This window comes from Rhinopithecus roxellana, chromosome 6 (assembly GCF_007565055.1).
Source record: "Rhinopithecus roxellana isolate Shanxi Qingling chromosome 6, ASM756505v1, whole genome shotgun sequence".
In the NCBI taxonomy this organism is placed as follows: domain Eukaryota; kingdom Metazoa; phylum Chordata; class Mammalia; order Primates; family Cercopithecidae; genus Rhinopithecus; species Rhinopithecus roxellana.
Window position 1 is genome coordinate 108,345,804 of NC_044554.1, and position 12,528 is coordinate 108,358,331.

At 40.5% G+C, this 12,528-nt stretch overlaps 1 long non-coding RNA gene across 1 annotated transcript in view; it reads right to left on the reverse strand.

Annotated features, from left to right (window-relative positions):
• Positions 1-2,369: 2,369 nt before the first annotated feature.
• Positions 2,370-12,528, reverse strand: part of LOC115898305 — a 100,973-nt gene continuing 90,814 nt past the window's right edge. Inside the window, exons 2-5 of the long non-coding RNA XR_004058023.1 lie at positions 10,897-11,013; positions 3,206-3,307; positions 2,881-3,012; positions 2,370-2,463 (exon numbers count right to left, since the gene is read on the reverse strand). This is a non-coding gene — a long non-coding RNA (uncharacterized LOC115898305). The remainder of the gene's footprint in view (positions 2,464-2,880; positions 3,013-3,205; positions 3,308-10,896; positions 11,014-12,528) is intronic.

The following is a 12,528-nucleotide window of genomic DNA, read 5'->3' on the forward strand; positions in this document are numbered from 1 at the left end:
TTATTAAAATGGTACATAAATATCAGCAAACTGTTCTTTCAAAGAACAACCTTGCGTTAGCAAGTAGGAATGCAAAGATAGGTTAATATTAGGATATTCATAAATAATTTCACTGTGGTAATATATCCAAAAAGAAAAATAATTTGATCTATTTATATGCTGAGAAGGCAATTGATAAAGTTCAACCACTATTTGATTTTTAAAAATAATTCCTTATAATACAAAATAGATAGCTGTATCTACCTCAACATCAAATCCAGCATCATGCTTAGTCAGGAATTTGACAACCCTTCAACCTAAAGTCAGGTAAAAGGAAAACATGTAATTGTTCCTTATTACCCCTACAGTTTTCTAGAGCAAGTGAATGCTGCAATGATAAAACCGAAAGAAATTGCATGCATAAAAATTGTAAAGCTGGATATAAAATTATTTGCAGATAATATGATTTCATATCTGTGAAAATCAAGAGAATGAACTGATGAACTACTGGAACAATAGGAGAATTTAGTAAGTTGGTGGGTGCAAACTAAATACAAATTATAATAATTTACTAACATACAAATAATAACTGATTAGGTATAACACATGTTATATGGTTTGGCTCTGTGTCTCCAATGCAATCTCATGTTGAATTGTAATCCCCAGTGTTGGAGAAGGGGTCTGGTGGAAGGTGACTAAATCATGGGGGAAGACTTCCACTTTGCTGTTCTTGTGATAGAGTTCTCATGAGATCTGGTTGTTTGAAAGTGTGTAGCACCTCTCCCTTCACGCTCTCTCTCTTTCGCCTGCTGGCCGTGTGAAGATGTGCCTGCTTCCCTTTCACCTTCCACCATGATTGTAAGTTTCCTGAGGCCCCCCCAGAAGCAGAAGCCAGTATAGCCCACAGAACCATGAGCCAATTAAACCTCTTTTCTTTATAAATTATCCAGTTTTAGACATTTCTTTATAGCAGTGCAAGAATGGACTAATACATCACTTTTTAAAAAGTAACAAAAAGATAAAATACCTAGGACAAACTTCTAAAATGTGTAAACTCTGTGTAAAGAAAACTTTAAGAAACATCTAAGGGGCTGAGCACAGTGGCATATGCCTGTAATCCCAATGCTATGGGAGGCAGAGGCAGTGAATCACCTGAGGTCAGGAGTTCAAGGCCGGCCTGGCCAACATGATAAAACCTTGTCTCTACTAAAAACACAAAAAACTAGCCGGGCATGGTGGCGGGCACCTGCAATTCCAGCTACACGGGAGGCTGAGACAGGAGAATCACTTGAACCCAGTGACCCGATATTGTGCCACTGCATTCCAGCCTGAGCAACAAGAGTGAAACTTCATCTCAAAAAAAGGAAAAAGGCCGGGCGCGGTGGCTCAAGCCTGTAATCCCAGCACTTTGGGAGGCCGAGACGGGCGGATCACGAGGTCAGGAGATCGAGACCATCCTGACTAACTACGGTGAAACCCCGTCTCTACTAAAAATACAAAAACTAGCCGGGCGAGGTGGCGGGCGCCTGTAGTCCCAGCTACTCGGGAGGCTGAGGCAGGAGAATGGCGTAAACCCGGGAGGCGGAGCTTGCAGTGAGCTGAGATCCAGCCACTGCACTCCAGTCCGGGCGACAGAGCGAGACTCCGCCTCAAAAAAAAAAAAAAAAAAAGGAAAAAAATAGGAAACTTCTGAGGATATGCAGCAAAAGAACTCTCATAGAAGGCTTGATGAAAATGTACATTGGTAAAAACCACTTTGGAAAATTATCTGGACTGGGCACAGTGGCTCACACCTGTAATCCCAGCACTTTGGGAGACCAAGGTGGGTGGATCATCTGAGGTCAGGAGTTCGAGACCAGCCTGGCCAACATGGTGAAACCCCACTTCTACTGAAAATACAAAAATTAGCCAGGTGTGGTGGCACACACCTGTAATCCCAGCTACTCAGGAAGCTGAGGCGGGAGAATTACTTGAACCTAGGAGGCAGAGGTTGCATTGAGCCAAGATCACTACTACTGCACTCCAGCCTGGGCAACAGAGTGAGACTCTCAAAAAATATATATATTATCTGGTAGTATCTATGAAAGCTGAAGGTTACACATAGCCAATATTCAGCCATTCTACTCTTGGGTGCATACCCAACAGAAATAGGTGTTCAACAAAAGATAATGCCTATAATATTTATAGCAGTGTTGCTCATAAAAAAACTGAAACAATAGAGATCAAATGAATTGGGCTATATTCACACAATAAAATCAAATACAGGTATGAGAAGGCATAATCTATACCTACATATTATAATATGGATACATATAAAAGCTTACAGCAAACAAATTATGACAATTCCCTGAGCTGTAAACTTATATGAGCCTTTTATTCCACATGGGTTACCTCAACAAAAACTTAATATCAGAAAAAAAGAAGAAAGAAACTAAGACACACATAGGCACATGAAATTCAAAACAATGTAAGTGTGTAGGATACCTGGAAAGAAAAACAATGTACCATTAAAAAATCAGTAAATTATTTCTACATTACCTGTAAATTTAATTCAATGTCAGTTTTTTACAAGCCTCTGAAAATGTTCTCTTCTAAACTGGAGTGAAAACTTGGTTCTGAGGCACAGGTGGAAATTACCTGTAAATGTAGTCAGGACTCCAAAAACAAAAATAACCTCATAGGCCACAGTCATAAGAGCAAGCACCCTGCATGCTCTGCAATCCATTACCACAGCCCAGGAGGTAATAAACTACTCTAACAATAAGAGAATTTAGTAAGTTGATGGGTGCAACTAAATACAAACTATAATAATTTACTAACATACAAATAATAACTGATTAGGTATAACTCATGTGATATGGTTTGGCTCTGTGTACCCACCCAAATCTCTCCCCGACTCACCCTTCAACTTCCCTTCACTCAGTGAGGAGGATTAGACTGTGCTTTCTGGATGTCGCTGTCACCATTCAGCAGATACTGAGATAAAGTTGTGCAGGCATGAAATTCATTTAGGAGTATTTTTGGGATCAGAGCCTGTGGGCGAGTGAAGGAAGCAGGGGAAGTCAGGCTGTGATGACAACAAAGGCCTAGTGAGTCAACCCCTCCAGGCGCCCAGGGGCTAAGATGGCCCTGCACAGCTATCCAAACTTGGGGCCAGAGGCCAGGCCTCTATACCTCTACATTGATAAGTCATCAGGCATGAGTGGCCCTGGAAATGGGAGACAACCTTGGAGGAAGTGACTCTTCAACTGAGACCAGTCATGTGGTGTCTTAGGAGTGGGGGCAGGGCTCAGCCGGCAGGTCAGCAGGGCGACTCGGGGCTTCAGTCCTGAAATGGAGGGGGACGGAGTGGATCTCAGTGGCTGACCGTAGAGAATACAATATTGAGCAAAATTTGGGCTATTTCACTAGGCCTTCAGAGTCACACTACCATCCAAAGCAATGGCTATGACTGAGTTTCTTGAGAGTCCAGCAGGTGCATGGAGAAAACCATTTCCCTTAGGCAAGACTGAAGCACTGACCAAATTGTGAAATACTGCATTCTTTTTCTGTTTAAATGTGAAATATTTCTTCACTGGCTCCACCCCTTTGGAGCTTCCATGGTCAGAAGTTGAGCAGGGTCAGAGGTTTCGCTGGAAGTAAAAGTGGTAGTCCACGCTTCCGTGGAGAGAACTTGTGAGCTCATCCATTCTGCAAGAGCAGGAGAGGCTGCCTGGGAAGGACAGCAGGGAGCTGTGTGTGAGTGGGGGTTATGGCGGCAGCCTGCATGTGAGTGTAGAGGCTGTGGGAGGGGAAGCTGAGAGTTCAAGCAGAATGTCCCTCCAGCTCATGTTGCACAGGACAGGCCTTTGCTTAACAGGCACTTTCTATCTGGTGTCTGTTGTGATGCTGTTGTCTGAAAACTGTCATTTACCTTTAACAGGATATTAGTGTCCCCAGGGCAGGTCTTCAGAACTTGCAGGCAATTTGGAGATACCAAATCTAAACCTATTCTAATTCCTTTAATTACTGAAAAAGAATCGGCCGAGCGCAGTGGCTCACGCCTGTAATCCCAACACTTTGGGAGGCCGAGGCAGGCGGATCATGAGGTCAGAAGATCTAGACCATCCTGGCTAACATGGTCCCCAAAGTCTATTGTATCATTCTTATGCCTTTGTGTCCTCATAGTTTAGCTCCCACATATCAGGGAGAACATATGATATTTGGTTTTCCATTCCTGAATTACTTCGCTTAGAATAATAGTCTCGAATCTCATCCAGGTTACTGAAAATTGTGTTATTTCATTCTTTTTATGGCTTTGTAGTATTCCATCACACACACACACACACACACACACGCACACACACACACACACTCTACAGTTTCTTTATCCACTCTTTGATTAATGGGAATTTGGATTGGTTCCATGATTTTGCTGTTGTGAACTGTGCTACTATAAACATGCATGTGCAAGTATCTTTTTTGAATAATGACTTCTTTTTCTCTGGGTAGATATCCAGTAGTGAAATTGCTGGATCAAACGGTAGTTCTACTTTTATTTCTTTAAGGAATCTCCATGCTGTTTTCCATGGTGGCTGTATTAGTTTACATTCCCACCAGCAGTGTAGAAGTGTTCCCTGTTCACTGCATCCACACCAGCATCTACTGTTTTTTGATTGTTGGATTATGGCCATTCTTGCAGGAGTGAGGTGGTATCGCACTGTGGTTTTGATTTGCATTTCCCTGATCATTAGTGATGCTGAGCATTTTTTCATATGTTTGTTGGTCATTTGTAGATCTTCTTTTGAGAATTGTCTGTTCATGTCCTTAGCCCACTTTTAGATGGGATTGTTTCTTTTTTTCTTACTGATTTGTTTTTGTTGTAGATTCTTAATATTAGTCCTTTGTCAGTTGTGTAGATTATTAAGATTTTCTCCCACTCTGTGGGTTGTCTGTTTACTCTGCTGACTGTTCCTTTTGCCATGCAAACGTTCTTTAGTTTAATTAGGTCCCAGTTATTTATCTTTGTTTTTATTGCATTTGCTTTTGGGTCATGAAATCCTTGCCTAAGCCAATGTCTAGAAGGGCTTCTCCAATGTTATCTTCTAGAATTTTTATAGTTTTAGGTCTTAGGCTTAAGTCCTTACTCCAACTTGAGTTGATTTTTCTATAAGGTGAGAGATGAGGATCCAGTTTCATTCTCCCACACGTGGCTTCAATTACCCCAGCAACATTTGTTGAAAAGGGTGTCCTTTCCTCCACTTTATGTTTTTGTTTGCTTTGTTGAAGATCAGTTGGCTATAAGTATTTGGGTTTATTTCTGGATTCTCTATTCTGTTCCATTGGTGTATGTGCCTATAAAACAGTATCACACTGTTTTATAGTTTGAAATTAGGTAGCATGATGCATTCAGATTTGTTCTTTTTGCTGAGTCATGCTTTGGCTATGTGGGCCCCTTTTTGGTTCCATATGACGTTTAGAATTGTTTTTTCTAATCCCGTGAAGAATGATGGTGGTATTTTGATGGGGATTGCGCTGACTTTGTTGATAGCTTTTGGCTGTATGGTCATTTTCACATTATTGATTCTACCCATCCATGAGCATGGGATTTGTTTTCATTAGTGTCGTCTATGATTTCTTTCAGAAGTGTTTTGTAGTTTTCCTTGTAGAGGTGTTTCAGCTCCGTGGTTAGGCATATTCATAAGTATTTTATTTTATTTTATTTATTTTTTCAGTTATTGTTTAAAAAAGGTTGAGTTCTTGATTTGATTCTCTGCTTGGTTGCTGTTGGTGTATAGAAGAGCTACTGATTTGTGTACATTAATCTTATATCCAGAACCTTTGCTGAATTATTTTATCAGTTCTAGGAGCTTTCTGGAGGAGTCCTTAGGGTATTCAAGGTTAACAATCATTTCATCAGCAAACAGTGACAATTTGACTTTCTCTTTACTGATTGGGTGCCCTTTATTTCTTTCTCTTGTCTGATTGTTCTGGCTAGGATTTCTAGTACTATGTTGAAGAGGAGCAGTGAGAGTGGGCATCCTTGTCTTGTTCTAGTTCTCAGGGAGAATGCTTTCAGCTTTTCCCTATTCAGTATTATGTTGGCTATGGGTTTGTCATAGATGGATTTTATTACATTAAGCTATGTCCCTTGTATGCTGATTTTGCTGAGAGTTTTAATCATAAAACGATGCTGGATTTTGTCAAATGATTTTTCTGCATCTATTGAGATGATCATGTGATTTTTGTTTTTAATTCTGTTTATGTGGTATAACACATTTATTGACTTGCATATGTTAAACCATCCCTGCATCCCTGTAGGTATGAAAGTAGGTATCCCAAATAGGTATGAAACCTACTTGATCATGGTGGATGATCTTTTTGATATGTTGGGTTCAGTTAGCTAGTATTTGTTAAGGATGTTAGCATCAGTGTTCATCAAGGATATCAGTCTGCAGTTTCCTTTTTGATATGTTGGGTTCAGTTAGCTAGTATTTGTTAAGGATGTTAGCATCAGTGTTCAGCAAGGATATCAGTCTGCAGTTTCCTTTTTGATATGTTGGGTTCAGTTAGCTAGTATTTGTTAAGGATGTTAGCATCAGTGTTCAGCAAGGATATCAGTCTGCAGTTTCCTTTTTGATATGTTGGATTCAGTTAGCTAGTATTTGTTAAGGATGTTAGCATCAGTGTTCAGCAAGGATATCAGTCTGCAGTTTCCTTTTTGATATGTTGGGTTCAGTTAGCTAGTATTTGTTAAGGATGTTAGCATCAGTGTTCAGCAAGGATATCAGTCTGCAGTTTCCTTTTTGATATGTTGGGTTCAGTTAGCTAGTATTTGTTAAGGATGTTAGCATCAGTGTTCAGCAAGGATATCAGTCTGCAGTTTCCTTTTTGATATGTTGGGTTCAGTTAGCTAGTATTTGTTAAGGATGTTAGCATCAGTGTTCAGCAAGGATATCAGTCTGCAGTTTCCTTTTTGATATGTTGGATTCAGTTAGCTAGTATTTGTTAAGGATGTTAGCATCAGTGTTCAGCAAGGATATCAGTCTGCAGTTTCCTTTTTGATATGTTGGATTCAGTTAGCTAGTATTTGTTAAGGATGTTAGCATCAGTGTTCAGCAAGGATATCAGTCTGCAGTTTCCTTTTTGATATGTTGGATTCAGTTAGCTAGTATTTGTTAAGGATGTTAGCATCAGTGTTCAGCAAGGATATCAGTCTGCAGTTTCCTTTTTGATATGTTGGATTCAGTTAGCTAGTATTTGTTAAGGATGTTAGCATCAGTGTTCAGCAAGGATATCAGTCTGCAGTTTCCTTTTTGATATGTTGGATTCAGTTAGCTAGTATTTGTTAAGGATGTTAGCATCAGTGTTCAGCAAGGATATCAGTCTGCAGTTTCCTTTTTGATATGTTGGATTCAGTTAGCTAGTATTTGTTAAGGATGTTAGCATCAGTGTTCAGCAAGGATATCAGTCTGCAGTTTCCTTTTTGATATGTTGGATTCAGTTAGCTAGTATTTGTTAAGGATGTTAGCATCAGTGTTCAGCAAGGATATCAGTCTGCAGTTTCCTTTTTGATATGTTGGATTCAGTTAGCTAGTATTTGTTAAGGATGTTAGCATCAGTGTTCAGCAAGGATATCAGTCTGCAGTTTCCTTTTTGATATGTTGGATTCAGTTAGCTAGTATTTGTTAAGGATGTTAGCATCAGTGTTCAGCAAGGATATCAGTCTGCAGTTTCCTTTTTGATATGTTGGGTTCAGTTAGCTAGTATTTGTTAAGGATGTTAGCATCTGTGTTCAGCAAGGATATCAGTCTGCAGTTTCCTTTTTTGGTTATGTCCTTTCCCAGTTTTGGCATTAGTGTGATGTTGGCTTCATAAAATGAATTAGGGAGGGTTCCTTCTTTCTCTATCTTGTGCAACTGCGTCAAAAGGATTGGTACCAATTCTTCTTTGAATGTGTGGTAGAATTCTGCTGTGAATCTGTCTGGTCCTGCACTTTTTTGTTGCTGTTGTGTGTTTGGGAGAGGAGGGTCTCCCTTTCCCACTTCTGCAACTGGAGCACTCAAAGTATTTGGGGCATCTCCCAGGTCCTGCAGGAGCAGTCTGCTTCCTTTGGAGGGTACTCGCAGGGTTGCTGGCTTATTCTTACAGTTGATCTGCAGCTAAAATTCACAACGCGAGCTTCCACAAGCTGTTCCGTCCAGAACCGCAATCTGGTCCTGCCTCCCATCTGCTAAAATGATCTAATTGTCTCCCACTTAGGAAAGTTTTAAAATGATTTTTCTAGGCCGGGCGTGGTGGCTCATGCCTGTAATCCCTGCACTTTGGGAGGCTGAGGCGGGCGGATCACAAGGTCAGGAGTTTGAGACCAGCCTGGTCAACATAGTGAAACCCCGTCTCCACTAAAAATACAAAAAAATTAGCTGGGTGCAGTGGCGGGTACCTGTAATCTCAGCTACTTGGGAGGCCGAGGCAGGAAAATTGCTTGAACCCAGGAGGGGGAAGTTGCAGTGAGCCGAGATCACGCCACTGCACTCCAGCCCGGGTGTCAGTGTGAGACTCCATCTCAAAAATAAATAAATAAATAAATAAATAAATAAATAAATAAATAAATAAATATTTTAAAGAAGATTTTTTCTGTCTCTCTCTCATCTTCTCAGTATGGGATAAAGGGAAAAGTCCACAGAAAAATGCGGAGCCTTCCCCCTGGACTCTCCAATCTAAGGCTTGCTCCCAGCTCACCTTCTGAGGAAAGTGTGGATCATTTCCTTTGCCCTCCCCTGATCTATTTATCACATGATGTCAATGAAAATTTACAATCATGGCTAGAGAGTAACCAAGGACAGGCTGTAGAGTGCATGGTTAAGAGTGAGCGTGGTAGAGTCACACTTCAACTCAAATATTTTTATCATTCTAAAATCAAATCTTCATAACAGTCAATTCAAAGAAGTCCAGCTTCTGTTCTCATTTCTGCTCCCTCATTCCCTCCCTCTGTACACAGATAACCATTTTCCTTCTTTGTTACTCTTTCTTGCTTTCTTCTTTAATTTCTTCCTTTCTTCCACCTTTCTTTTTTCTTCTTTCCCTTACTTCTTTCTTTCCTTGCTTGTTTTCAAAGTATTTATCTTTCTATTGTCATCCTTACATTTATATATCTATATGAAAATATATAACATATAAATATAATAAATATACACGCAAAAGTGTATTTTGTGCCCCTTACTAGGCAAATGATAGTATTCCTTACATTATTTTATTCAACTCATAATTGAATAAGATACTTAGCAATATATCCTGGAGATGATTTTACAACTCTGTATAGAGATAGTCTTCACTACTTTTTTCAACTAAGTACTTCATTGCATGGATGTATCTAAGTTCATCCTACCAGTCTCTTATTCGTGGTAATTTGGATCAGTTTTGTCTTTTGCTTTTTTAAGTAGTACTCCTCCAAGGAGACTTTTGCATAGTTCTTTCTATACTTTTGCCAGTGTATTTTTGGGCATATTCTTAAATTTGATAATGTTGTGTCAAAGGGTAAATCCTTCTCTATTTGCCCCCATAGGGATGAACTCTTTTGCTTTCCCTTCAGCAGTGTCTGAGAGTTTCTGTCTTCCCTATGCTTTTGCCAAGAAAGTAGGCTGTCAAACTTTAGGAGTTTTGCCAAATCTATACATGAGAAACATTCTCTGGAATCTACCCTTTTTCCAAGGACTCTTGGTTCTGGTTATTGGGTAATAAACAAAGATTTGGGCACTTGATGTGCTCATTGCTAGAAGGTGTCACTTTTTCTAAGCTTGCCTTAGCAGACAGAGCTGGGAAAGCTGTGCATGCATATTTACCTATGCAAATCCACATACTTACGTTGATTTCTGTATCTCTCTATCTACATCCTTTTAAAAAGCAGTAAGTTCTATTCTTATTTATAACTTGTTTGTGCAACATTATTTGCAATATACATACTACTTTGTTCAATCCTGTTGTCACTGATAGAGTTGTCCAGGTTCTTGAAGTGTTGAACAAAGAATTGAACAAAATGCACAAAGTAACAAAAGAATAAAGGAATGAAAGACAAAGCAAGGAACTAATAAAAGCATGGATTTATTAAAGATAATTTACAGCGTGGGAGTGAGCTCCAGCAACCAGTTCAAGAATCTCCTTGTTACAATGCTCCCCAGTGTTTTTACATAGCCAGAATAACTTGGTAACACCTCTAGGTGCCATTTATTTATTTATTTATGACTGAATCTTGCTCTGTTGCCAGGGCTGGAGTACAATGGTACGATCTCGGCTCACTGCAACCTCTGCCTCCCAAGTTCAAGTGATGCTTCTGCCTCAGCCTCCTGAGTAACTGGGATTACAGGCCGCCTACCACCACGCCTACCTAGATGCCCTTTAGAGGTCTCCAATTGATTACACCTTATGAAGGATTGGCCTGTGACCAATCAGAGGATAAAGTGGAAACTTATGTCTTGTTATCACAGGAGCAAGGATGTGGCCTTTATGCTGCCTAATCTTGCCAGAACTGTCTGCACCTGCTGGTTTTTTGCATATGCCTTAACCCTTGGTTTCCTTAATTCCCTATTCTCCTGTCGTATTTCCTGCTAAGAGACATGATTCCCCATAAATCTTTATAGGAGGCAGAGGGACAGAAGATCAGTTTTCTGTAGCTGCCTCAATAGGTCATGGGTGTTGTCCCTGCCTATTGAGAATCCTGGCTGTTTGTCCCTAGGTAGTTAGGTCGGTGTCCATGGGTTGCAGTGAACCTTGTACTTGGTCGTAAAAGGTGCAGCTAGCTTGATCCAGTTGTGACAGTTGAGTATTTTTGCCTTGATTTTGGATTTTGTTCCAAAACTGACTGAAACCCTTGCTCAAGTTTCTGTGAGGGAGCAAAAATCAATTAACATTTTACACCAGGGAAAATTGGTAGGTATTTACTTATCTTTTGGCTTTCTTTTAAACAGGTACTTCAGGTCTTCCACAAGTCCACAGGTATAGTGGCTGGAGGGAGCCTCCAGTTCCAGGTCCAGGGCTTCGGATATTGCAGGCTTAACCCTGAAAAGATGTATCCAACAATCTAACCCTAGTACTTTGACCATGGAAGGCATGGTCAACACAACTGAAAACAGTCCTTTCCATTTGGGTTGTAATTGGTGAGCAGGCGACCCTTCCATGTTTTAACAAGTACCTTATCTCCTGGCCTGACCTTGGTTTGCTGGTTAGTTGCTGGTACAGGGAACATTTGAGTTCCAAACTTTTGTAAAGCCTGCTGAAGTTGTCCCAGGTTAACTACATATTTTACTAAACCAGCTCTGTCTGGATCAATCATTAGATCATTAGTTTAAAATAGCCTCACTAAAACATTTCACATGGGCTTATATTAATTTTTGCTCTTGGGGAATTACAAATTCTTAAGAGGGATATGGGCAATAAGCTGATCCAAGTTTCTGTTGTTTCCCGATGTAGCTTAGCTAATGCCCATTTTAGAATTTGATTAGCCCTTTCTACTTTCTTGGAGGATTGAGGCCTCCATGCTGAATACAAATAGTATTTGATTCCAAGAGCCTTAGTTATATGAGAGTTATAAATAATCATTGAGTTATCTGGGAGACAAAAGAAGGCTGTGATCACTTTGGAGGCTTTGGGGTAACCCAAACTGGGGAATATTTCCTTCCAGAGAAACTTTATAACCTCATTGGCCTTCTCTGTTCCGGTAGGGTAAGCTTCAACCCAGCTAGTAAAGTTGTCTATTCATAGTAACAAAAACTTGTATCCTTTACAACCTGGCATGTGGATTAAGTCCAGTTTCCAGTCTTCCCTGGGTAAGTTCTCCTTCTCTGGACTGGTCCTATTAGAGGAGGCATTTTGTTTCCTGGGTTGCTGAATGCACAGAGTGAGCCGGTTTGTCAGATCTGCTTAACCACTGAACCTAAGTTAGGCCCAATGAAGAATCTGTTTGCCAGACCAGAGTGGCATCTCTTCCCATATGGAAAAAGTCATGAAGATTTTTATAATTTTCCATTGGGCTGTTTGAGAGAGATACACTTTTTGTCCCATATACCACCAGGATCCTTGCTTTTGTCCCCCTTGCTCCTTTATTAACTGTTTTTCCTGTGGTGTGTATTCAGGTTCTATTGGGTAATCATAGAAAGGAAGCAGTGCTAGGATTTGTTGAGATTGCAGCCCGAACTGCTGCTTTGGCTTCCCCATCTGCCTTTTTGTTTCCTTGTGCTATAGGGGTTAAGTCCTTTTGATGCCCCCTACAATGGATTATAATTATGATGCAGGATTTTTGCTCCTTAGCTCAGCTAGGTCTGGGTCCTTGTCTCACAGCCAGGAAGAATTAGGAACACAGCTACCAGAGAGTGGCTGGAGAAGAATTTATTAAGCAAAAGGAAAACTCCCAGCAAAGAGAGTGGTCCTGAAAGCAGGTTGCCATTGCACCCTTTGCAGTTGAATACCCAGGCTTAAGGTGCAAATGCCTGGCAGCTCCATCCCATCCTTCCAGTGTGCGCGTGGGCCCTTAGACTGAGTCACTCCAAATTGATTTATTTCCCTTACTGCACATGT